The following is a 24758-nucleotide window of genomic DNA, read 5'->3' as shown; positions in this document are numbered from 1 at the left end:
CAGCGCAGACGGCAGCCACCTCCTTACCTAGAGGACTACGCTGCCAGTCTACTACCTAGCTTTATACAGACGTTAAACGCGGAAAAAGCGGATAGTAAAAGTATGTCAAACCCTACCGACCAGGCGACCCTGCCAGTAGAGACCCTAGTGGGTTCTAACGTAACTGACCAAGCTCACGGGGGGGACCAGGAGGGACATGACATGACTTTACCCCCCGACAACGTCAACGGGACAGTCCCCGGAGAGCTCCAGGATAAAGAAAGCGCTCCAGGGACGGAACCCGACCCACTACCAGAGGAGAAGCGCGCCCAGGAGACGGACCTCGAGGCGCGCCCAGAGAACAGATCTCCAACGAGCACTGCCAGAAGCCGATCACCTACGTCAGTGTCTTCCCCCAGCGAAGCGGACAAGATGCTGGCGCAGGCATTCAAGCGCAACAACTAAGTGAGCGCGAACATTCTACCATGGAAAGAGAACGCCTCCAGGCTCAACAGACGAGCGAGCGCGAACACGCTGCACTCGAGCGAGAGCGCTTCCAGGCGCAACAAAGGAGTGAAGACGACCGCATAAGACTGGAGACCAGACGCCTTCAGACGGAAGAGAACATTGAAAGAAGCCGCGCCGATGCGCAGCACGCCGCCGCCAATGCACAGCGCGCCGCCGCCAATGCACAGCTTCACGCCGCCCATGCCAGCGCCAATGCACAGCTTGACGCCGCCAATGCCCACCGCGAAGCACAGCGCGACGCCGCCCATGCCCAGCGCGAGGCAGAGCGCGACCGGCTGCAGGCGCAGATGATGGAACAATTGATTGCCATGGCGACACCCCCTCTCTCCGCACGGAGCTCCCGGAGATCATCCCGACAAGGGTCTAGGGCACATTCCCCTACCCGACCAAGCGACCCGGGACCCCGCCAACAGGAGGATCCTGTCTGCGTCTCCGAACCCCCTCCCCGGCCGGTCCATACGAGACCCAGCAACCGGGAAGAACCGGCCTACGTCGCCGAGAGACTGAACAGAAGACTCCAGGACCTAGCAGAGGAAGAGGAAGAGGAAGAGGAGGAATGTCAAGCCGACCAGCAGCAACGTACTCTGGACCAGGAGGCCCAGTACAGCCCCGACCAGCAGCAACGTACTCTGGACCAGGAGGCCCAGTACAGCCCAGACGTCAGCCCCGAGTCACTGCGCTACAAACCCCCGACTCAACTCACGGGTGAGTTTGACGCACCGTCAGCACCGAGGAACAGCACCTGGGTACCCGGCCCCCGGTACCCACCAAGTACCAACCCACGACAACACGTACGGGGAGACTCGCCCAGGAGGCCTCTTCCCCAACGCTCACCGATGTGCCAGCCATCCATGGCATCGTACCTTGGCACACCGACGTTCCCGGATTTTACACACGAGGACAGAGCACAGTACACGGAACTACGGATGTGCTTAGAGACTATGATGTCCGACGTCCCCGATGAGACGTACAAATATGCTATCCTCCTCAAGCACCTGCAGGTGCCCAGAGCGCATAATATAGCGCTGGCATATTCCAACTCAAGTACCCCATACACCGCGGCTCTAGTAGCCCTCGACCAGCGCTATGGACGCATATGGGACTACGTGATACAGGAAATAAGAGATATCGACCGCCTCCCCCCAGCCAGAGACAATAGAGCATTGGATGACCTCTCTATCAAGGTACAGTCCCTGGTAGGGATGCTGGGGTCCCAAAAGGAGAAGGGGATATACGAACTGTATGCTAACTCTAATGTAGAAAGGATATTAGAGAAGCTCCCTCCCGCCCGACAAGAGCGCTTCAGGCGGCAAAGAGACCACCGCGACCCCAACGGCCCAGAGGCATCCCTCCTAGACCTATCTGAGTTCCTCGCCAGGGAGGTCAGTAGCCTACGACTGGACACGTTCGTGTGGAGTGGACCAAGCCCAAGACCAGGACCTCGGGGATCAAATGATAACCGCCGGTCGGTGACCGTTATGCACCAAGCCGAATCAGTACCGCAGCACAAGAACCACAACACCCCCTCGACGAAAGAGGAGTGGAAGATTGAATGCCAGTACTGTGAAGGGGAACATCGGCTGTATCAATGCAACCCTTTCAAGAAGCTGACCACGGACGAGGTGAGTCAGTGGATCAAAGACCACCGCCGCTGCTTCCGCTGCGCGCGCAGCCATATGGCAGCTGAGTGCCGTTTGAAGAAGAAGTGCAGCAGGTGCGGCGGCGCCCACTTGGAGGTCCTGCATGACATCAACAGGCGTCCGCCAGGACAACAAAGTGGGCCCGTCACGGTAATGTACCAGGCCGAGGCGGTGGCACCAGTAACGAAGAGCCACCAGACCGCCCCCTACTGTACCTACTGCGACGGCGGACACTGGCTGGCACAGTGCGCCGAATATAAGACACTGAACCCCGTCCAAGTTGACCAGTGGCGTGAGGCGGCCCAGGCGGGCGCCGCTTACCGTGCAGCACTGTGCGGGGCCCACCAGAAGATCCAAGGCAACCGACCAACAGGAGTGCTCCATATAGACCAGCATAGCGGGACCCCCCCCGAGTGCTCATCAAAGTGGTCAGAGTGCTCCTGAGCTACGAGGACAAGGTCCTGGACACTTACGCCGTCCTAGACGATGGGTCTGAAAAGACTCTCCTCCTCGCTTCCGCCGCAGCCCAGCTGGGTCTGCGGGGTGCCAAAGGAACAATGACCATACGTACCATCAGAAGAGACCAGAAGACCATAAAGGGTAAAAATGTCTCCTTCAAGATAGCAGCGGTGGACCAGCCAGAGAAGCAGTATAGTATTACCAACGTCTTCACCAGCCACGACATAGGCCTATCACAGTACACCTACCCCATCCCACAGCTGATGGCGAAGTATGTGCACCTACGTCAACTACCTATACCGCTTATCGACGGTGCCACACCGACCCTGCTCATCGGCTCCGACCACGCGGACCTCATTCTCCCAATTGAGGCGGCCCACATCGGACCAAAGGGATGCCCAGTCGCGGTTCAGACCCGACTGGGGTGGACGCTCCAGGGCCCCCTCTACGGACTTGACAGTAAACCCACGTCTACACGCTGCCTGCACACAAAGGTGAGCGATACCGGCCACTCTCTCGTACAGCCCGTTGAGGGGCTACTGACATTAGGCGAGAGGCCTGTGAGAGAACCGTGGGTACAAGAGGGAGTTCCGAACTCCACCCCCCTCAGCTGCGCTCCAGACGTAGCTGACCTCGAACTCAGCACCCCAAGCGACTCCTTGATGGGGCGGCCGGAACCGGCCCCTCCTCAGACGGGGTACAGACCAAACAAGAGAAACAGACGGAGGCGGTGGAGGCACAGCCAAGCACAGATCAAAGCAGTCTCAGGCCCGCTTCCTCCTAACCCCCCCTCCATCCCTTCCAGCCCGTCAGAAGCGGGTCAAGGACGGGGACAACTTAAAAGTGGACACAGTCGTCGTGATCATAGACCAGTCACTACCCCGAGCTGCGTGGCCGGCCGGCCGCGTAAGCAAAGTGATCACTGGTGCCGACGGAAAGGTCAGAGCGGCAGAAGTGCTCGTCCAGGGGCGGACATACACCCGACCCGTGGCGAGGCTGATAGAGTTGCCAAGGCTCCCCGACTCTCTTAATGACGACCATGACCCCCTGACTTTGTGAATTGCCCTACTCCTCACAACGGACATTGAGTAGTGGACAAGGCGGTTAATCTGTCTCTGCTTATCTAATTAGGTGCGGACTAATTAGGAGGCGGCTGTTACAAAGGGTCAGATTAAACCGAATATATATATTTATTGCTTGAGATCCCATGTATAATATTTGTATATCGTTTGATATCCCTTGTATATTCTTTGTACATATACACGGAATATCCCTTTACCTAGGTACAGGCCAGACCATAATATTCGTTCTCCTATTGGACAGCGACCCCCTAGGCGCCACGGCCATACCCCCAATGTCTAGTTCAAAGCCACCGCCAAGGCTTGTCTCAACATGCCCAGGTTTGCGCAGTAATACGAGACAGAACTAAGGCTGGCACTAGATTATTCACCTTACGTATAAATACGTTGCAGGTGGATACAGCAGTTAGTTACCCTCTGTTATGTACTTAAGCATTACATCACGCGCAGGAGTGGTTTGTGACCAATAAACCATGCCTAGGGGTGGTCGTTAGGCCCGAGGCGCAGCCGAGGGTCGTTAGACCCCCCTAGGCATGGTTTATTGGTCACAAATCACGACTGCAAGTGATGTAAAGCTTTTATACAACTGCCAGATTCATCCAACCTTATTTCTATACAATAAACACACATTAATCGAAGATTTATTGAAAAAACCATCCGCCAGAAAAAGTAGTTCCCACAACTACAAAAAAGACAAGTTGCCTCCATGTGGAAGCAGCTTGAAGTGCATCCAACCAAACTAACACATCCAACTGTGTATTATTGGAATGATTGAGAGAAGTTGCCTCATGTGGAAGCAGCTTGAAGTGCATCCAACCAACTAACACATCCAACTGTGTATTATTGGAATGATTGATTGAAAATTTTATTACCAGATGCAGAATGGGTACAATACAGTACGGCTCAATACACACAATTGTTAAGGGAATGCAGACCTACTTTCCATAGAACTTCATTCTTAGATGCTTCTATATAAAGTAGGTAAAACAAATTAAAAAGTCTTCTTTGCCCTATAGGAAAAAAACGTTTTCTTCGCCCTATTCTTTTATTTATTTTTTTAAACCTACTGTAGAGGGCCTAAACTTAACCAGTTGGAAACCAAGCGTACAGTAATAAAATTAGCAATCAATCAATCAATCAACTCAATAGGCCATGCTCACTTAGAACAGCGCAGCACCCAGCTCTCTGACTATCCCCCGCGTTGCAGGCAGAGTGTGTGTGTGTGTGCGTGCGTGTGCGTGCGTGTGTGTGTGTGCGTGTGTGTGTGTGTGTGTGTATGTGTGTGGGGGGGGGGGTGTGTGGCGGTGGGTGGAGACTAGAGCGAGCGCTGACAGTCGAAAGGAAAAAGAAATTGAAAAAAAAATCGCAAATTAATCCATCAATCAATCCGCGATTTTTCTTTTGTTACAGAATGATTCAAGACCCATCAATTACATCATCCAACATTGTTTAAACGACTAAGACATTCGCTGTGACAGAATCGCTTGATATTTAGTCGTTTAGTCGCCATTAACATATCCATTTGTAAAGATTATTGGCCACCTTCTTGTGATCCGGCGGAGTGATGTGATGTGGGTCGGTTGTGGGCGGGTCCTGGGCCAGCAGCGTGGATTGTTGCCAATAAAGACGTGTTAATGGCCAATCAGAATCGAGAAATTTGCATGCCGTTGTATAATAGAGGCCTAGTCACTCCTGTGTCACCAGGGCATACAGGTGAGGGCTGCCAATTAGCCAATTAGTGCTGATTGGTTACCTGCTGGGGAGCTTCAAAGGCAGACCCAGTAACACACATGCACTGTCTGTGCCTAGAGAGAGTGAGCTGTCAGGTCCTTACAGTCCTTGTCCGTTGGGTTACCAGTACATTAGTTTATAGTTATATTAGTAGTTCCTTGGTTTAGTATCATTTTTGAGTTAGAGCACAGGGTTTTGGTGTTGATTACACATAGGTTGCGTACCCATGAGCCAGGGTCGTAACAATTGGGCGCTCGTCCGGGATCTTTTACCCCTAGAACTTTGTTTGGTGATTTCTTTTTTGTGTTGCACGGGGTGTCATCATATTATGGTTTGGGTGGTGTTCGTTACACATGGTGTAACGTGGGGGCTGAGCCATTTTCATCAAACAGGTGAGTATGCCGTATTTGTTTGTAATTTGATGTGACTACTTATGCTGTTAAAATATATAGTTTAGTAGGCACCACATGTAGATAGGGATATTATTTTCTGGTTGTTGGTTAGCGTCCGGTGCACCGCGTACTCCTGGGGCGGTCAATGAAATGATTGTATATGATCTTTGACTGGTAGCAGGTGTGGTTGAAGAAAGTTAGGTCTACAGGGCATTAGTTTAAGGGTAGGTAGGTTAGGGCGGCCAGGAAACACAGGTAGTGTGGTAGGGCTTGATTTAGTGTTTCTTAGGGTAGACATGTGGTAGGCCGGGGTTTTCTGCAGTTTAGACGTAGAAGCATATGTGGTCACATCAGGTTAGAAGGCGCACCTGTTTGGAATATTTTGTTGGATTTATTTTGTTTGTTTAAGTGTTTGGTGAGCATACCTGGTAGCACCTAACACCCTGCGTGTATGACACGTCTATTTAGGGTGGGTGTGTTTTTTTTATTTTTTTTTGTTTGTTTGTGCAACCTGGAAAGGTGCGCTCCGTAGAGCTCACATTTCCACCGCGTTCCCTTCTGGTTGTTATTGTTGGCAATTAGCATTATTCATGGTTCTTCAGTGGTTCTTCGTTGTTCTTCAGTGGTTCGTTGGGGGGGTCTTCGTGGTTCGTTATTGGTTCTTCGTGTCTGTGAGGTTGGGTGTGTAGCTTGGGGTGTCTAGTTCAGTGACAATGGCTTCCATCAGGGACTTTGTTGATCGCCCGTCTCATGACTTATTAGACAAATTTTCCAAAGAACAACTGCTCGAGCTTGCTGTGCACTACAAGGTCGAGCTTACTCCCAGTGAGAAACGTTTGAAACCATCTGCCTTGGGTGCTTTGAGGGTTTTGCTCATTAGGGAACAGGTGCTTGAGGAGAGGGTGGAGGAGCCTCCTTTGTCTGACGTGTCTCCGCTATTACCTGGTGTAGAGGGTGAGTGGAGGATTAGGGAGTTGGAGTTTAAAGAAAGGCAGCTAGAGCGAGAGCGTGAGGAGAGGAAAGAGGAGCGTGAGCTTAAGGAGAGAGAGAGGAAAGAGGAGCGTGAGCATGAGCGTGAGCGTGAGATTAAGGAGCGTGAGTTTAAGGAGAGACAAATGTTGCTGGAGCACGAGCGTGCGCAGAAGGAGCTTGAGTATAAGCATGCTGCCTTACAGGCGGGTGCTCTGCATCCAGAGTCACGTTCCGGGTTTGATGTAGGCAGGAATATCAGGATGGTGCCACCATTTTTTGAGAAAGACGTGGAAAGATATTTTCCCCTTTTCGAACGGGTGGCAACCACATTGAAGTGGCCTGATACCGCCTGGACACTGCTGCTGCAATGTGTTTTGGTTGGTAGGGCACAAGAAGCCTACACTGCTCTGTCCCTTGAACAAAGCGCTGATTATGAGCTGGTTAAAGCTTCCATTTTGAGGGCTTATGAGTTGGTCCCTGAGGCCTATCGTCAGCGTTTTAGAGGTTATCGTAGGTCCGAGGGGCAGTCTTATGTTGAGTTTGGAAGGGAGAAGGAGAACCTGTTTGACAGGTGGTGCACTTCTCAGAAGGCAGAGTCAAGAGAGCAGCTTAGGCAGTTGATTCTCCTAGAGGAATTTAAAAGATGTGTTCCTGATACCGTTTCCACACATCTAAATGAGCGTGGGGTATCGAAGATAGGCGACGCCGCTGTCTTCGCCGATGAGTTTGTGTTGACACACAAGTCCGTGTTTTTGGAGGACTACCGTGTTGAGTCCGGGGATAGGCGTCCTGTTCAGGGGGGCCGTTTCCCAAAACCTGTGTCTGCTGGTCAATTAACTTCACCTCCTAGGCGGGGTGGTTCTGCTGGTGCATTCCCAGAAGGGATTATCTGTTTTTTACTGTAAGGAACCTGGTCATATCGTTGCTGGATGCCCGGTGCTTGAGCAGAAAAATGTCAGAACCGTGGCTCTGGTAGAAACCATATGCAGGACGCCTATGCCAACGTTAGATGGGGATGGGGAAGGTATCAAACGTGTGGACAAAGAGCTCGAGGGTTCCTCAAGGTTTAGGATGAATGGATTTGTTTCCCTGACTAATGCACTAGAGTCCAAACAGGCTATAACAATTTGGAGAGATACCGGTGCTTTTCAGTCCCTCATTCTGGAGGGGGGTTTTGCCATTTTCATCAAACTCTTCTTTGCATTCCGATGTCGTTGTTCAGGGCTTTGGGGGTGGATTTGTGGATGCACCTTTGCATGAGGTCACGCTCAATTCTCCCTTAGTATCAGGCAATGTTGTTGTGGGGGTATGTTCTCACATTCCCATAAAGGGGGTGTCCTTCATTCTAGGGAATGATTTGGCTGGTGACAAAGTGTTGGCTACTCCGGTTGTAACTCCCATTCCTGTGGTTTCTGAGGTCTCTAATGAGCTGGCACAGAAACATCCAGGAGTGTTTCCGGTGTGTGCTGTGGCACGAGAAATGTCAAAGGACAAAAGTGATGTTGTTGATACTTCGACTTGGGACATTACACTTAGTGACACATTCTTTGTTGAATTAAAAGGTGCACCTGTTGAGAATTTTGGAAAGCACACTGTGGATGTACCTCTGCATAATTATTCTCTTGATTGTGGTTTTGTGTTAGGCCCGGTGGTGAAACCAGAGTTGACAGGCGTGCCGGAGAAGCATGTGACAGGAGATGATATGGCAGCGCAATGTCTCAAGGTCTTCCCAGCCTGTACGGTGGCTGAGGCCACGAACGAATTGGAGGAGGAGTGTGGGAAGGATGCTATGAGAGGTGCTGTTTTTTCATGTGACACCGTTCTAGTTGGAGGGGCTACTAAGCTTGATTTAGGCTGCCAGCCTTCCCACAATAGCTCTATTGTCCCTAATGTTTCACTTGTGGGCAGGGATGGTCCCAGTATGTCAGTTGATGATTCTGACATTGATCCACATGTCCACACTGATTCTCTGCCATGCACTAGGTGTGATGGTCAACCTAGTTACCTGTGTCCTGTGGAGCAGGAGCCGCCTTCGCGACCTGGTCTGTTGAGTGGCAGCCATTTTGATTTTGATCAGGACAAAGTTATTTTGGGTGACGCCATTTTAGATGGTGTTCCAGACGTTATGCTGGCTGTCGTACTGCCAGGTTCCCGGTACACTGGGGCTGTACCTGAGGCGGTACAGCCTACTCTGGATGTTCACGGTGTGCAGTATCCTGAACTGCCAGTGCCAGGTGGGATGTATATGGGTGCGGTGGTGGTATCAGTGATTTATGGTTTTGTTGTGCTGTGGTCTGTTCTGTTAAGCGCAGTTCTCAGGTTGATTTTGGTTTGCAGTATAATTTTGACAGATCGGTATCGGTGGTCGTGTTCGACAGGGGCCGACCCGGTTCTTGCCTTGAACCATTTTTATGTTTACGTTGGATCCTCCAGTTTGCCCCTTGTTGTGTATACAGACCATAACCCTTTGGTTTTTCTTCGCAGCATGGTGAATTCGAACCATCGTTTGATGCGATGGAGTTTGTTCCTCCAGGCGTATAACTTGGATATTAGCCACATTCGAGGGAGGGACAACGTGCTAGCAGACGCCCTCTCACGATCATAGTGCCGGTGTTTGTGGTACCCGTTATCGCTGTTGTGGTAGTGGCCCTGACAACTAAGGGGTCACAGTTGGTTTTTGTTTTGTTTATGGGTTGTTGTGTAGTGGTTGCCTCTTGGGCAACCAGTTTGGTGGGGGAGGTGTTATGTACTAGAGGCCTAGTCACTCCTGTGTCACCAGGGCATACAGGTGAGGGCTGCCAATTAGCCAATTAGTGCTGATTGGTTACCTGCTGGGGAGCTTCAAAGGCAGACCCAGTAACACACATGCACTGTCTGTGCCTAGAGAGAGTGAGCTGTCAGGTCCTTACAGTCCTTGTCCGTTGGGTTACCAGTACATTAGTTTATAGTTATATTAGTAGTTCCTTGGTTTAGTAGCATTTTTTAGTTAGAGCACAGGGTTTTGGTGTTGATTACACATAGGTTGCGTACCCATGAGCCAGGGTCGTAACACCCTCAAACGAGTTAACCCAACAAGTTGAAGCCTTCACCACGAGTCAACGACCAAGTGAAGTGAGCAACCTTGCGTCTAAATAGAGCACTTAGAACCGTGTGCGAATAGGATAGTAAAAGTGTCAGAGCTTAGTGAAATAACGTCAAGTTCGACCTAGTTAAATGTGAAGTACCGTGCACAGGAGAATCTACACCGGTGAATGCAGAGCCTTTTCCGGCTGGATTATTATTGCTTTGGTACCGTGGCTGCTGGAGCAGAGAACCGTCTACCCCGCTGCTGTGTGGGATTTACCCGTGAGGAGCATCACTCGAGCCCGTCTCTAGGAAGAGGCTGGCTGGCTTTCATCCATGCTGTCCCGCATACTTGGATTATAGTTGCTGCTTTTGTCTGCCGATCGAGGGGAGTATATGTACCGCCTCCCGTAGCTGGAGCTTACTGATTCCTCGTTGATCCAGACTTTTGCTCCCGAACATTCCTCTCCCCTGCTGGCTTACAACCGGAGGGAACCCCCTTAGTATCTCCAGCTGACCTACGAGTGTACCTTATATAATTCTTATGCTACAGGTGGTATTAATTATCTCCATCGTAATATGCTCATGGACTTACGCTCTTGACCTATTCATGCACATTCTTCGCCTTACAAGCGCGACTCTAATTCTCAATACTGTAAGATAATATTGATGCTCTTCTAATAAATATTCCAAACAGGACTTTCTTTGTTAAGCCGTGTTATTGTGTGGGTGTTCATCACATATACCTGTGTACTGTATGGCCAGTAGTAAAGTACATAACTCAGTAGTGGTTTAATGATACCATACTTATTCAATACAGTCAGGGAATTGTACCCCTCAGTTACAACAGTAGTAAGTCCTACTGTAGAACATAACATATTAGCATGACATCTGATTTACTAATGCCAATAATAAACGACAACCGCAATTGGCACTTGAAAAGGGTAAATAATGGTCAGTCGCAATTCATGGCAGCCCGTTTAGCTCAGCAGGTTAGTTTCCCTGCCTGTGGACCGAAAGGTCCCGAGTTCGAATCTTGGTAACTTTTTTTTCTTTTTCTGTAACGTTAATTAATTTATACACTGGTGTCCCAAAAAGGACACTAACACTACCTTATGCATACTGCACCTTATGTGAAAACTGTGATACTGTATATTTCAGTTAGTTAGATAGTAAATTATATTGATTTATTTGTTTACACTGCTTGTGTAGTTTTTACTACCTGTACCCCCCCCCATGCTGCTATGATGCCTGCATTTCCCCAAGGGGATCAATAAAGGAATATCTTATCTTATCAACCAGAGTGTTGTGAAGGATCAGATTAAACCGAATATGTATATTTATTTATATATATATATTTAATTGTATTTGTATATCGTTTGATATCCCCTGTATATTCCTTGTACAATATGCATTGAATATCCCCGTTTCTACTAAACAGCCCATAATAGTTTCATTCTACCATTGGACGAGAACCTGGCGCCAGGTTGCCATACCCCTAGGTCCAAGTTCAATCGTGCCGCCTAACATGTCGAGGCAACCCCCGGTTCCGCGCAGTAATATGCCGGGCGAAATACGTGTGGTACTATTTGTTCATAGCGCATATATATATGGCGCTTGTAAAGTAGAACTTTCTTTTTAGTCCAGTTCTTTACCCTCCAACAGAGTGACAGACGCAAAAGCCTCCCCACGAAGCACGTGCGGTGTAGTAGGGCCTACTTGGCCCAGAATAGGCATTGAGATATCGTGTAGATTAATAGTTGAATGGTCATAGTTTGGCACCATACCGTCGAGTTGGACGTATTCTATTAAGCTAATAATAGTCTATTTATGTATGGTGCATCGTTCGGTTCGAGTTCTACAGTTATCAGTACCCCCATCGTTCCTGACGTTATCTGGACGCTTATCCAGGCTGGTCAGACCCCTAGTGGTGATTGCATCCGAGGAGCTCCGGGTCAAGAGCGACTGGACCTGTATATTGGATTACTCTACCCGACGACGGCGAGCCTTCCACGGCTCTTGGATTATGCTTTGTGTGCTTTGGTTATTCCATGGATAAAGGCCAACACTGTCGAGTGTTGGAATTACCCCCCGGAGAGGACTACAGGTGAGGCGGCGCTCTACACGTGAGGTCGCACCACGTCTCTCCGTTGTGGACCGGCAGATACCGTTGCACAGAGGGTCCAGCTGTATTCGTCTGCGGCCCGAGGTTCTGTGGGCACTGTGTCTAAAACTTTGGATTCTCCCAAGACACCGTCGGCCAGATGGGATACCGCCAGCGACTTCTCTAACCCCCCCCTCCTACTGTCTTACAACCAGCGGGACCCCCCCCCCCCTTAGTGTATCCAGCTATAATCATTTAAGTACCATCGCTATCGTTTCCTAAATATTCCAGGTTGTATACTTACTCCCTGCGCAACCAGAGATTGGACATTCAATGTTGATTTACCTACGAATACTCATTTGCCATAAAAGTGCATACTCAACATTTCAAATCATAAATGTAATTAAGTGAATGTTGTATACACCCTTTGCTGTATTAAATATTCGATTTGGTCCATTTGTGTTGGTTCGTTTCATCAGGTGGGAAAGTGTTCATCATACTTATATCTTGTACTGGGTGGCCAGAAGTTAAAGTACATGAGGTAGTGGTATTAAATATCATATCTAACAATACAGTCAGGGAATTGTACCCCTCAGCTACAATTGGTCCTTCGAGCCGGAGGGTAACTAGTGTAATATTAATATAGTGTTATTAATATCGAAATGGCCTATGATGAACACTCCACGAAACGATCCTCCTAACCTAGAACGCCCGCGGCGCAGACGACAGACACCTCAGTACTTAGAGGCTTACACTGTCAGTCAACTACCTAGCCTTCGACAAACGGTAAACGTGGTAAAAGTAGAAAGTAAAATTATGTCTGACCTTAACGACCAGGTTTCCCCGACCACAGAGGCCCTAGTAGGTCCTAATGTAACTGACCAAGCCCACGGTGGGGACCAGGAGGGAATTGACATGCCTTTACCCCCCGCCACTACTAAAGAAGTAGTCCCCGACACGCCCCGGGAGGAAGACAACCCTACAGAGAGAGAACTCTGCACGGAAGAAGAAGAGGAGAGCGCCGATGAACTAGAGCTCCAGGACTCCCCAACGAGTACCCCCAGGAGCGGTTCACGCAGGAGCGGCTCACCTCCACTACCGCCTTCCCCCAGCGAAGCGGAGAGGATACTACAACAGGCGTTCCTCGTCAGCCTGACAGCCTCTACCGAACGCGATCGGCTCCAAGCACAGACGCTTAGCGAGCGCGAACGTCTCCAAGCCCAGGCGACCAGCGAGCGCGAACACCTCCAAGCACAGCAACGGAGCGAAGAACAGCGCACAAGTCTGGAGATGAGACGCTTCCAGATGGAAGAGAATATGGCAAGAGACCGGGCCGACGCCCAGCGCGCCGCTGCCGGTGCCCAAAGAGAAACAGAGCGCGCCGCCGCCGACGCCCAGCGCGCCGCTGCCCAAAGAGACGCAGAGCGCGACAGACTACAAGCGCAACTAATAGAGCAGCTGATCAAAAGGACAACTCCCTCTCCCTCCGCCAGGGGCTCAAGGAACTCGTCGAGACAGCAGTCAAGAGCAGCGTCACCGCAACGAGCAAGCGACCCTGAACTTGACCAACAGACCGAGTCTAGACCCCCCGCAGACCCCCTTCCCATACCGGTCCAAGCGAGACCCAGCTACAAGGAAGGAGCGGCCTACACTGCGGAGAAGCTAAATAAACGATTACAAGATCTGGAAGATTTGATAGAAGAAGAGGGAGAAGAGGAGAACCAAGCCCGACGACAGCACAGTACTCCACCGGACCAGGAGGTCCCATACAGTCCAGGCTATACCCCCGCGGCGCTGCGCTACAGACCCCCGACTCTATTTACGGGTGAGCACGACGCACGACCAGCCCCGAGGAACAGTACCTGGACCAGCGGGCCATGGTACCCTGCCAGTACCAGCCCACAGCGAGGCGCAAGAGGGGACTCGCCCAGGAGGTCTCTCCCCCAACGCTCGCCGATGTATCAGCCATCCACAGCGTCATACAACGCCACGCCGTCATTCCCAGACTTCGCCTATGAGAGTCGAGCACAGTACACGGAGCTCCGGATGTGCTTAGAGACAATGATGGTGGATGTCGTTGATGAACGCCACAAGTATGCAATATTATTGAAGCACCTGAAAGTACCGCGAGCGCACAATATAGCGCTAGCCTATGCTACCTCCTCGACCCCATACACAGCAGCCCTTGCAGCGCTGGATCAAAGATATGGACGTATATGGGATTACGTAATCCAGGAGATAAGGCATATTGACCGCCTACCCCCAGCCACAGACAATCGCTCACTAGACGACCTGTCAATCAAAGTGCAGTCCCTGGTGGGGATGCTGGGAGCTCAACGGGAGAAGGGCAGGCATGAGCTGTACGCCAACTCTAACGTTGAGAGGATTTTGGAGAAGCTGCCACCCGCAAGACAGGAGCGCTTTCGGCGGCAGAGGGACTACCGAGATCCCGACGGCCCCGAGCCATCCCTCCTTGATCTGGCCGACTTCCTGGCGAGAGAGGTCAGCAGCTTACGACTGGACACCTTCGGGCGGAGCACGCCAAGCTCCAGAGAGGGACCCAGGAGAATAAGTGATGGAAGAAGATCGGTGACTGTCATGCACCAATCAGAGTCAGTACCGGGCAGTAAGAGTCACAGCACCCCCTCGAGAAAGGAGAAGTGGGAGATAGCGTGTCCCTACCGTGAGAAAGAACACTGGCTGTCACAATGTGACTCATTCACAAAGATGAATGCAGAAGAAGTGAGCCAATGGATAAAGTCCAACCGGCGCTGTTATCGATGTGCGCGGCCCCACATGGCAGCCGAATGCCGCCTAAAGAAAAGGTGCAGCCGGTGCGATGGAGCCCATCTAGATATACTACACGATAGTAACGGAAGACGGCCTATACCTGCACCACGGAGCGGCACCAAGGCAAGTGTCATGTACATTGACCCCGCCAGCAGCAACGGAGCTCAAGTGCTCTTAAAGGTAGTCCGTGTGACATTGAGCTACCAGGATAAAGTCATGGACACTTACGCCGTCCTTGATGACGGGTCAGAGAAGACCCTTCTGCTCGCCTCCGCTGCGACTCAACTGGGACTGCGGGGGAGCAAGAACGAAATGACGATTCGGACAATAAGAAGAGATTTAAAGACGATAAAGGGCGAGAATGTCTCCTTCACTATCGCAGCCAACGGGCAGCCAGAGCGACGGTACAAGATCACAAATGCTTTCACCAGCCAAGAAATAGGACTCTCGCAGTACACCTACCCTGTCACCAAGTTGATGGATAAATATGTGCACCTGCGCCAATTACCTATCCCGCTCATAGACGGCGCTACCCCGACCCTGTTGATAGGCTCCGACCATGCAGAACTCATAGTCCCGATTGACCGGGTCCATACAGGTCCCCGAGGCTGTCCTGCAGCAGTCGAGACCCGCCTAGGATGGACATTGCAAGGCCCCCTCGCTAAATCTCTCAACCGAACCGCAGCCACTAGCTGCTTCCACTCCAGAACGACAGAAGAAGACACCACTCTCCTGCAGCATGTCGAGAGGCTATGGACCCTAGAGACAATGCCCTTTAAGAACGAAAAGAAAGACATTCGCTCTAAAGAAGACATTTACGCCATCCACCTACTCGAGCAGGGGACAAAGAGAGTCACAGTCGGCGGAGTGATGAGATACGCAACTCCACTCCTGAGGCGAGAGGGAATGCCCCCCTTTCACGCAAAGAAAGACGCCACGGAGCGCTATCTACTGAACACAGAGCGGCGCCTAGCCAAAGACCCCGCTCAACAGAGTGTGTACCGAGCTGAGATTGAGAAGCTAATCACAGCGGGACATGTAACAAAGATTGACATTAAAGAGGCCGATCAGACGACCGAATCATGGTACGTGCCGCATCACAAGGTCCATCACAATGGCAAGGATCGCATTGTGTTTAACTGCAGCTACCAGATCGGATCCCAAAATCTGAATAAAGAGCTCTTGCCCGGCCCCACACTCGGCCCCTCCCTACTAGGCGTGCTACTGCGCTTCCGCCAGGACAAGGTGGCTATAAGCGGGGATATCAAAGGGATGTTCTTGCAAGTGAGACTAGTAGAGGAGGACAAGCCTCTGCTACGGTTCCTATGGAGAGAGAAGATCGGAGATGAGAACCCATCCATCTACCAGTGGGAAGTACTCCCCTTCGGAACCACATGCAGCCCGTGCTGTGCTACATTTGCACTACAGAAACACGTCACAGAGGACCCAGCAGCAGATGAAGAGGTCCAACACAGTGTGAAGAACAGTTTCTACATAGACAACTGTCTACAAAGCGTCTCGACTCAAGAAGAAGCCGAGGCTCTCCTAATCAAGTTACGCGCCTCCCTAATCAAAGGAGGCTTTGATCTCAGGCAGTGGGCCAGCAGTGACCCGCACGTACTGCGCAGCCTCTCCTCCGCAGACAAGGCTGCCAGCAGCGAGACCTGGATGGCGACAATCCCAGGAGAAGCCCAAGAGATGCCACTAGGATTAGTCTGGCGCTTCAAAACAGACTCGCTCCACTATAGACATAAACCCTTGGCTCCAGAGCAGGGAAGGTCGGCGGCGATGCCGACCACCAGACGGAGTGTGTACAGAACACTCGCCAGACAATATGGCCCGCTGGGATGTATTCTACCTTACACCACCCGGGCAAGGATGATTGTACGGGCACTATGGGACAAGGACCAGGGCTGGGACGACCCAATACCCGCACACCTTGCCTCAACAGGGAGAGAGTGGGAGACGGAACTCCGCTCACTCCCAGGTGTCAATATACGCCGCAGCTACTTCCCATCCACAGTGAGGCCAGAGACATGCGAGATTGAGCTACACGTCTTCAGCGATGCCTCCGAAGTAGCCTACGGATCGGTTGCTTATTTGCGTGCCCAAGAGATGGGAGGAGAGATACACACTGCTTTCATACTGGCCCGCTCGGGGATAGCCCCACGTAAGCAACAATCTATCCCACGTCTAGAGCTCTGCGCAGCCCTCGCAGGAGCGCATCTAGCCACGTTAATCCAACGTGAACTCACCATTCCGGTGCATAGAACAATCTTGTGGTCAGATTCCACGACAGTACTCGCATGGATTAAGTCTGATTCATGCAGATACAAAGTCTTCGTGGGAGTCAGAGTCACCGAGATTCAGGAACTAACAGAAGAAGCAAGCTGGAGGTATGTGGATACCAAACACAACCCAGCTGACGTCATCACCCGGGGAATGTCCCTGGATGACCTAACCCGTCGCAACATCTACAGTGACGGACCAGCATTCCTCCAGCTCCCGGAAGGAGATTGGCCTACGCCCACCCCGAGGGAAGCAAGTAGCGAGGAGGCTGAGAACAAGAAGCCTATGTTCTGTGGACTGAGCACTGTCGCCTCCACAGACCCGAACATAGATGACTGCATTACCCTAGAGAGTGCGCAACAAAGGACATTCCTGCGGCACCACCCAGAGATTCAGTCCACCACTGACATGTCAGCAGCTGACTACGAAGAAGCAGAACTTCTTCTACTACAACGAGCCCAGAGAGACTCGTTCCCCGATGAGCTAGACTGTCTACAGGGAGGAAACCCCGTCCCATCAGATAGCAGACTGATTCACCTGGCACCAGAGAGTGACGCACATAATCTCATCAGAGTGGGTGGTCGCCTGCGGAGAGCCCCCGATCTACCAGATGACATTAAGCACCCGATCGTCTTGAACAGCCGACACAAGGTCACAGAGCTGATCATAAAGAAATACGACGAGGATGTGCACCACGCAGGAGCAGAGAGAGTCGTCGCGGAGATCAGACGTCGTTATTGGATATTACAAGGGAGAGAAGCAGTACGGCGCTTCCAGCGAACCTGTCTAGACTGCCGTAAGTGGCGCGCAGCCCAGCATACCACGGATGGCTGACCTACCCCCCTGTCGCCTCCGAATCGGCGACAAGCCATTCCACTCCACAGGCATGGACTGTTTTGGCCCGTTGTATATAAAGAGAGGAAGAGGCACTGAGAAGCGGTGGGGTATTGTATTCAAATGCATGACCACCAGAGCGATACATATCGAGCTCCTTCCGACCATGAGCACAGACTCATTCCTTATGGCCTTCCGGAGATTCATATCACGGAAAGGACAACCGTCTACATTGTTGTCTGATCACGGGACCAACTTCAAAGGCGGAGAAAGAGAGCTGAGAGAGAGCTTCCAAGCTATGGGCCCAGAACTTAAGACCCACCTCGCTCCAGCCCAGATTGACTTCCAGTTTAATCCCCCGAACGCACCCCACTTCGGTGGAACCTGGGAACGAGAAGTACGTTCTATAAAGACAGCCCTGTATGCCGTACTCGGAGCCCAGACTGTGGCAGAGGAAGTCCTAATGACAGTCCTCACGGAGATCGAGGGAGTATTGAACTCAAAGCCCCTCGGTTACGTCTCCAGTGATGTAGCAGATGTCGACCCAGTCACCCCCAACACACTCCTAATGGGGCGGCTGGACCCCGCGCTACCCCAGACAATGTACAGGCCCGAAGAAGCGAACGGCCGAAGAATGTGGAGGTACAGCCAAGTACTAGCTGACAAGTTTTGGAGCAGCTTCCTACTTCACTACCTACCGTCTCTACAGACCCGCCAGAAGTGGGTAAAAGAGAGAGACAATTTGACAGAAGGAACAGTCGTCATGATAGTTGACCAGTCACTCCCCAGAGCTATGTGGCCGGCTGGCCGCGTAAGCAAAGTGATCACCGGTGCCGATGGCAAGGTCCGAGCAGCTGAAGTACTCGTCCAAGGGCGCACCTACACACGGCCCGTGGCGAGGCTCATAGAACTGCCCCGACTCCCAGATACTATCGATGATGACCATGACCCTATGACTTTGTGAGTTGACTGACCTTACAGCGGACCTTGAGTGGAAGACAGTGCGGTTAATCTGTCTCTGCTTAGCTAATTAGGTGGGACTAATTAGGGGGCGGCTGTTGTGAAGGATCAGATTAAACCGAATATGTATATTTATTTATATATATATATTTAATTGTATTTGTATATCGTTTGATATCCCCTGTATATTCCTTGTACAATATGCATTGAATATCCCCGTTTCTACTAAACAGCCCATAATAGTTTCATTCTACCATTGGACGAGAACCTGGCGCCAGGTTGCCATACCCCTAGGTCCAAGTTCAATCGTGCCGCCTAACATGTCGAGGCAACCCCCGGTTCCGCGCAGTAATATGCCGGGCGAAATACGTGTGGTACTATTTGTTCATAGCGCATATATATATGGCGCTCGTAAAGTAGAACTTTCTTTTTAGTCCAGTTCTTTACCCTCCAACAGAGTGACAGACGCAAAAGCCTCCCCACGAAGCACGTGCGGTGTAGTAGGGCCTACTTGGCCCAGAATAGGCATTGAGATATCGTGTAGATTAATAGTTGAATGGTCATAGTTTGGCACCATACCGTCGAGTTGGACGTATTCTATTAAGCTAATAATAGTCTATTTATGTATGGTGCATCGTTCGGTTCGAGTTCTACAGTTATCAGTACCCCCATCGTTCCTGACGTTATCTGGACGCTTATCCAGGCTGGTCAGACCCCTAGTGGTGATTGCATCCGAGGAGCTCCGGGTCAAGAGCGACTGGACCTGTATATTGGATTACTCTACCCGACGACGGCGAGCCTTCCACGGCTCTTGGATTATGCTTTGTGTGCTTTGGTTATTCCATGGATAAAGGCCAACACTGTCGAGTGTTGGAATTACCCCCCGGAGAGGACTACAGGTGAGGCGGCGCTCTACACGTGAGTTCGCACCACGTCTCTCCGTTGTGGACCGGCAGATACTGTTCCACAGAGGGTCCAGCTGTATTCGTCTGCGGCCCGAGGTACTGTGGGCACTGTGTCTAAGACTTTGGATTCTCCCAAGACACCGTCGGCCAGATGGGATACCGCCAGCGATAACCCCCCCCTCCTACTGTCTTACAACCAGCGGGACCCCCCCCCCCCCTTAGTGTATCCAGCTATAATCATTTAAGTACCATCGCTATCGTTTCCTAAATATTCCAGGTTGTATACTTACTCCCTGCGCAACCAGAGATTGGACATTCAATGTTGATTTACCTACGAATACTCATTTGCCATAAAAGTGCATACTCAACATTTCAAATCATAAATGTAATTAAGTGAATGTTGTATACACCCTTTGCTGTATTAAATATTCGATTTGGTCCATTTGTGTTGGTTCGTTTCATCAGGTGGGAAAGTGTTCATCATACTTATATCTTGTACTGGGTGGCCAGAAGTTAAAGTACATGAGGTAGTGGTATTAAATATCATATCTAACAATACAGTCAGGGAATTGTACCCCTCAGCTACACAGAGTGTATAAATTAATTAACGTTACAAAAAAAAGAATCTACCAAGATTCGAACTCGGGACCTTTCGCTCCACACGCATGGAAACTAACCTCCTGAGCTAAACGGGCTGCCATGAATTGCGACTGACTAATACATTATTTACCCTTTTCAAGTGCCAATTGCGGTTGTCGTTTATTATTGGCATTAGTAAATCAGATGTCATGCTAATATGTCATGTTCTACAGTAGGACTTACTACTGTGATACCCATTAAAACAGTAATTAGGATAATAGAAGCCTACTTTGCTGGAACGATTCATTTCAAACGTATACAGCGTGTGTGTGCATGTATTCTTTTGTGTGTTGGCTCTCGCGCTGACTCGCTACTACTAGTCTTCACAGCCCACTATGACACGCCCACTGATGATGTCACGGTTCGCGAGGAAAAACCAACTATTTTCCGGTGCCAGCTGAGCACCGATTTGTCACGTTCTGAACCAATTAATCGCGGTCTGAACGCGCCGGCCGGTGCGAGATTACGCTCGGGAACCGGCTCCAGCACGGAGCCTTGCTGGTGTAAAAGGGCCAACAGAGAGACGTAAAGGAGGGGACAGGGACTGCTTACTCTTACAGAGAGACGTAAAGGAGGGGACAGGGACTGTTTACTCTTACAGAGAGACGTAAGAGGGGACAGGGACTGCTTACTCTTACAGAGAGACGTAAAGGAGGGGACAGGGACTGCTTACTCTTACAGAGAGACGTAAAGGAGGGGACAGGGACTGCTTACTCTTACAGAGAGAGACGTAGAGGAGGGGACAGGGACTGCTTACTCTTACAGAGAGATGTAAAGGAGGGGACAGGGACTGCTTACTCTTACAGAGAGACGTAAAGGAGGGGACAGGGACTGCTTACTCTTACAGAGAGACGTAAAGGAGGGGACAGGGACTGCTTACTCTCACAGAGAGAGACGTAGAGGAGGGGACAGGGACTGCTTACAGAGAGAGACGTAAAGGAGGGGACAGGGACTGCTTACAGAGAGAGACGTAAAGGAGGGGACAGGGACTGCTTACTCTTACAGAGAGAGACGTAAAGGAGGGGACAGGGACTGCTTACTCTTACAGAGAGAGACGTAAAGGAGGGGACAGGGACTGCTTACTCTTACAGAGAGACGTAAAGGAGGGGACAGGGACTGCTTACTCTTACAGAGAGAGACGTAAAGGAGGGGACAGGGACTGCTTACTCTTACAGAGAGACGTAAAGGAGGGGACAGGGACTGCTTACTCTTACAGAGAGAGACGTAAAGGAGGGGACAGGGACTGCTTACTCTTACAGAGAGAGACGTAAAGGAGGGGACAGGGACTGCTTACTCTTACAGAGAGACGTAAAGGAGGGGACAGGGACTGCTTACTCTTACAGAGAGAGACGTAAAGGAGGGGACAGGGACTGCTTACTCTTACAGAGAGACGTAAAGGAGGGGACAGGGACTGCTTACTCTCACAGAGAGACGTAAAGGAGGGGACAGGGACTGCTTACTCTTACAGAGAGAGACGTAAAGGAGGGGACAGGGACTGCTTACTCTTACAGAGAGAGACGTAAAGGAGGGGACAGGGACTGCTTACTCCTACAGAGAGACGTAAAGGAGGGGACAGGGACTGCTTACTCTTACAGAGAGAGACGTAAAGGAGGGGACAGGGACTGCTTACTCTTACAGAGAGAGAGACGTAAAGGAGGGGACAGGGACTGCTTACTCTTACAGAGAGAGATACGTAAAGGAGGGGACAGGGACTGCTTACTCTTACAGAGAGAGAGACGTAAAGGAGGGGACAGGGACTGCTTACTCTTACAGAGAGAGACGTAAAGGAGGGGACAGGGACTGCTTACTCTTACAGAAGGAGGGGACAGGGACTGCTTACTCTTACAGAGAGAGACGTAAAGGAGGGGACAGGGACTGCTTACTCTCACAGAGAGAGACATAAAGGAGGGGACAGGGACTGCTTACTCTTACAGAGAGAGACGTAAAGGAGGGGACAGGGACTGCTTACTCTTACTGTATCTACAAATCCTTCTGTTTAATTATCTTCCCTTTATTCCTTTGCTTAGATCTTTTTTGTAAACTTGATAAATATCAGATCAACGCAATATTGGATATATAGAGTCCTTACCTGGTCTCTGATGTAATTAATGAAAAATCCAATTATTTGATCGCCATTCCAGTTATCCACAGCGATCCTGTCCCCGACATTACCGAGCGTTACACATGAACGGGCGGGCGGGGTTAGTGTTCCATGCCACCGTTGTAAGCGCCTGCCTCGCCTCGAGTATTTAAACCCCGCCCACACGGCTCAGATCGGCTCAGAAAACACACCAGACCGTTTCGAATGGAGTGCAATAGCTCCGCAAGGCAGTAGAGGGCGGTGTTGACCTTCTGCCAGCTCAGACACATTCACCAGGGTCTGCAGAGGCTGCAGCCATGAATTATGAATAGATATAGCGAATAAAAGAAATAACGATCATAAAAACGAGTTAACTCGTTGTTGGCGTTATTCGATTGGCGGGCAATAACGAGTTAACTCATTCTTGGCGCAGAATGTGTTAAAGATTGATTGAAAATTGTATCAACAGATTGCAGAATGGGTACAATACAGTACGGCTCAATACACACAATTGTTAAGGGGATGCAGACCAGAGAAAGACTTTCGTCTTGTTTACATCAGGGTCCCCCATTTTCAATTCATCATGACATTTATGACATAAGTGACATACAGATATACAGTACTGTTACATCCAGACATTTATGACATACAAGATATACAAATATACAGTACTGTTTAAGAGAGAGATCATAAAAGAAAATATATACATTCGAGGGGGAAGAAACTGTACATTGGGTGGGGGGGGGTTGGACATTTACCGGGGCCAGTTTAGAATTGCAGCCATTATTTTATGGCTGTGGGTAGGGCGTTCCACATTGTTGGCATAATTGCAAAACGTGTAACTAACTGTACAAATCGATGTGATTGGCTTAGACCGTATTGTGTACGGTTGGCTGGCTGGCTGGCTGGCTGACTTGTGTTGTAGATTGGGGGTGGCCAGCTGGCTATCTGGCAGTTCGAGTGCAGTAGCTGGCTGGGTAGCTGTTGTATTGTGGGTTAAGGGTAGCCAGCTAGCTAGCTGGCTGGCAGTGCGTAGTGCAGTCGCTGGCTAGCTGGCTGGCTAACGTTGGCCAATATACTGTAGCTGTAACTGAACGCCAATGATTCTAGCCTTATGTGATCTTATGAGTTTCAGTTCATAGAAAAATACTTTGACTATAATGGTCAGAAGTAAATAAACTTAGATGCGGTTATGCTTAACACCCAGTAAGTACACTTTAATTAATTTCTAAGATTAGATTAGATAATTTAGTTTGCAAAGCACTTTAAACTGAACACTTGAGTATCCATTGGTCAGTTTAAATCTATAATAGCCGACCATTTGTTTTAATTAATTTTAATTGTTTAAATGATTTACTTTTCCGTTTCTATATTATTTTTGTATTATGTATTGTACCTCTCGACATAATTGTAAATGTTCTTTCGAGATTAAATAAAGATTGTAATAAAAATGATTAGGGATGTCCCAATCACATTTTTTTGCTCCCGATCCGATCATGTAATTTTGAGTATCTACCGATACCGATCTCTCCCGATACGATCAAAAAAAATTAAATATATTTTTTTTCTTTTTTTTCTTCATCCCAATTTCTCACATTACATTCACCCTGAATGTTGACGTTATCCAGGTGAAAAGTTAACTTCATTCAAGCGAGGCATTGCAATCCTTGACATAAATCATTTGATGTATAATTAAATCAAAGGAAATGCGTTTGTTTTGGCAAAATTCTTCTGCTCTGTGTGACAATAAATAAATGAATGATGATATGCAATTTAAAACCAAAACTAAGGCCTCAGTATGAGTTTAAGATATGAACATGGTCATGTTTGTTGAATAAAAAAATAAAAAATAACAATAATAAATAAATAAAATCCAGATATTTTATTTATTTTTTTGCCGATCCCGATCTTCGGAAAATCACATGATCGGATCGGGACATCCCTAGAAATTATGCTAAACTCATTGACTGCCATGCTGTTTTTCCATCTTTACTCCCTAAATCGCCCCGTTTCACAATAATCCAGGCTGGTTTTCTAGATTGTGAGATATAGAGTGTTTTGTGTGCATATGCTCAAATCTCGCGGCTGCTCGCCTGAAACCTATATTATTGCCAGGTCAAAGGAAACACGACCATATGTTTCTTCACAAATCCATTGGAGGGGGGGGGGGTCGTTTCCCGACGCTGCGATAATTTCAAAAGCATGTTTTATGATGGGGTTCGGTAAAAATAGACGTTACCTTTGTCAGCAGGTACTCCAATCTGGCTCCATGTGTCTTCGATCAGAACAGAATCAATACATATAACGTTAGGTG

The sequence above is a fragment of the Notolepis coatsorum genome (assembly GCF_963971535.1).
Source record: "Notolepis coatsorum genome assembly, chromosome: 12".
NCBI classification, from domain to species: Eukaryota; Metazoa; Chordata; class Actinopteri; order Aulopiformes; family Paralepididae; genus Notolepis; species Notolepis coatsorum.
The sequence above is the reverse complement of the archived record's forward strand: the minus strand, read 5'-3'. Positions refer to the sequence as shown.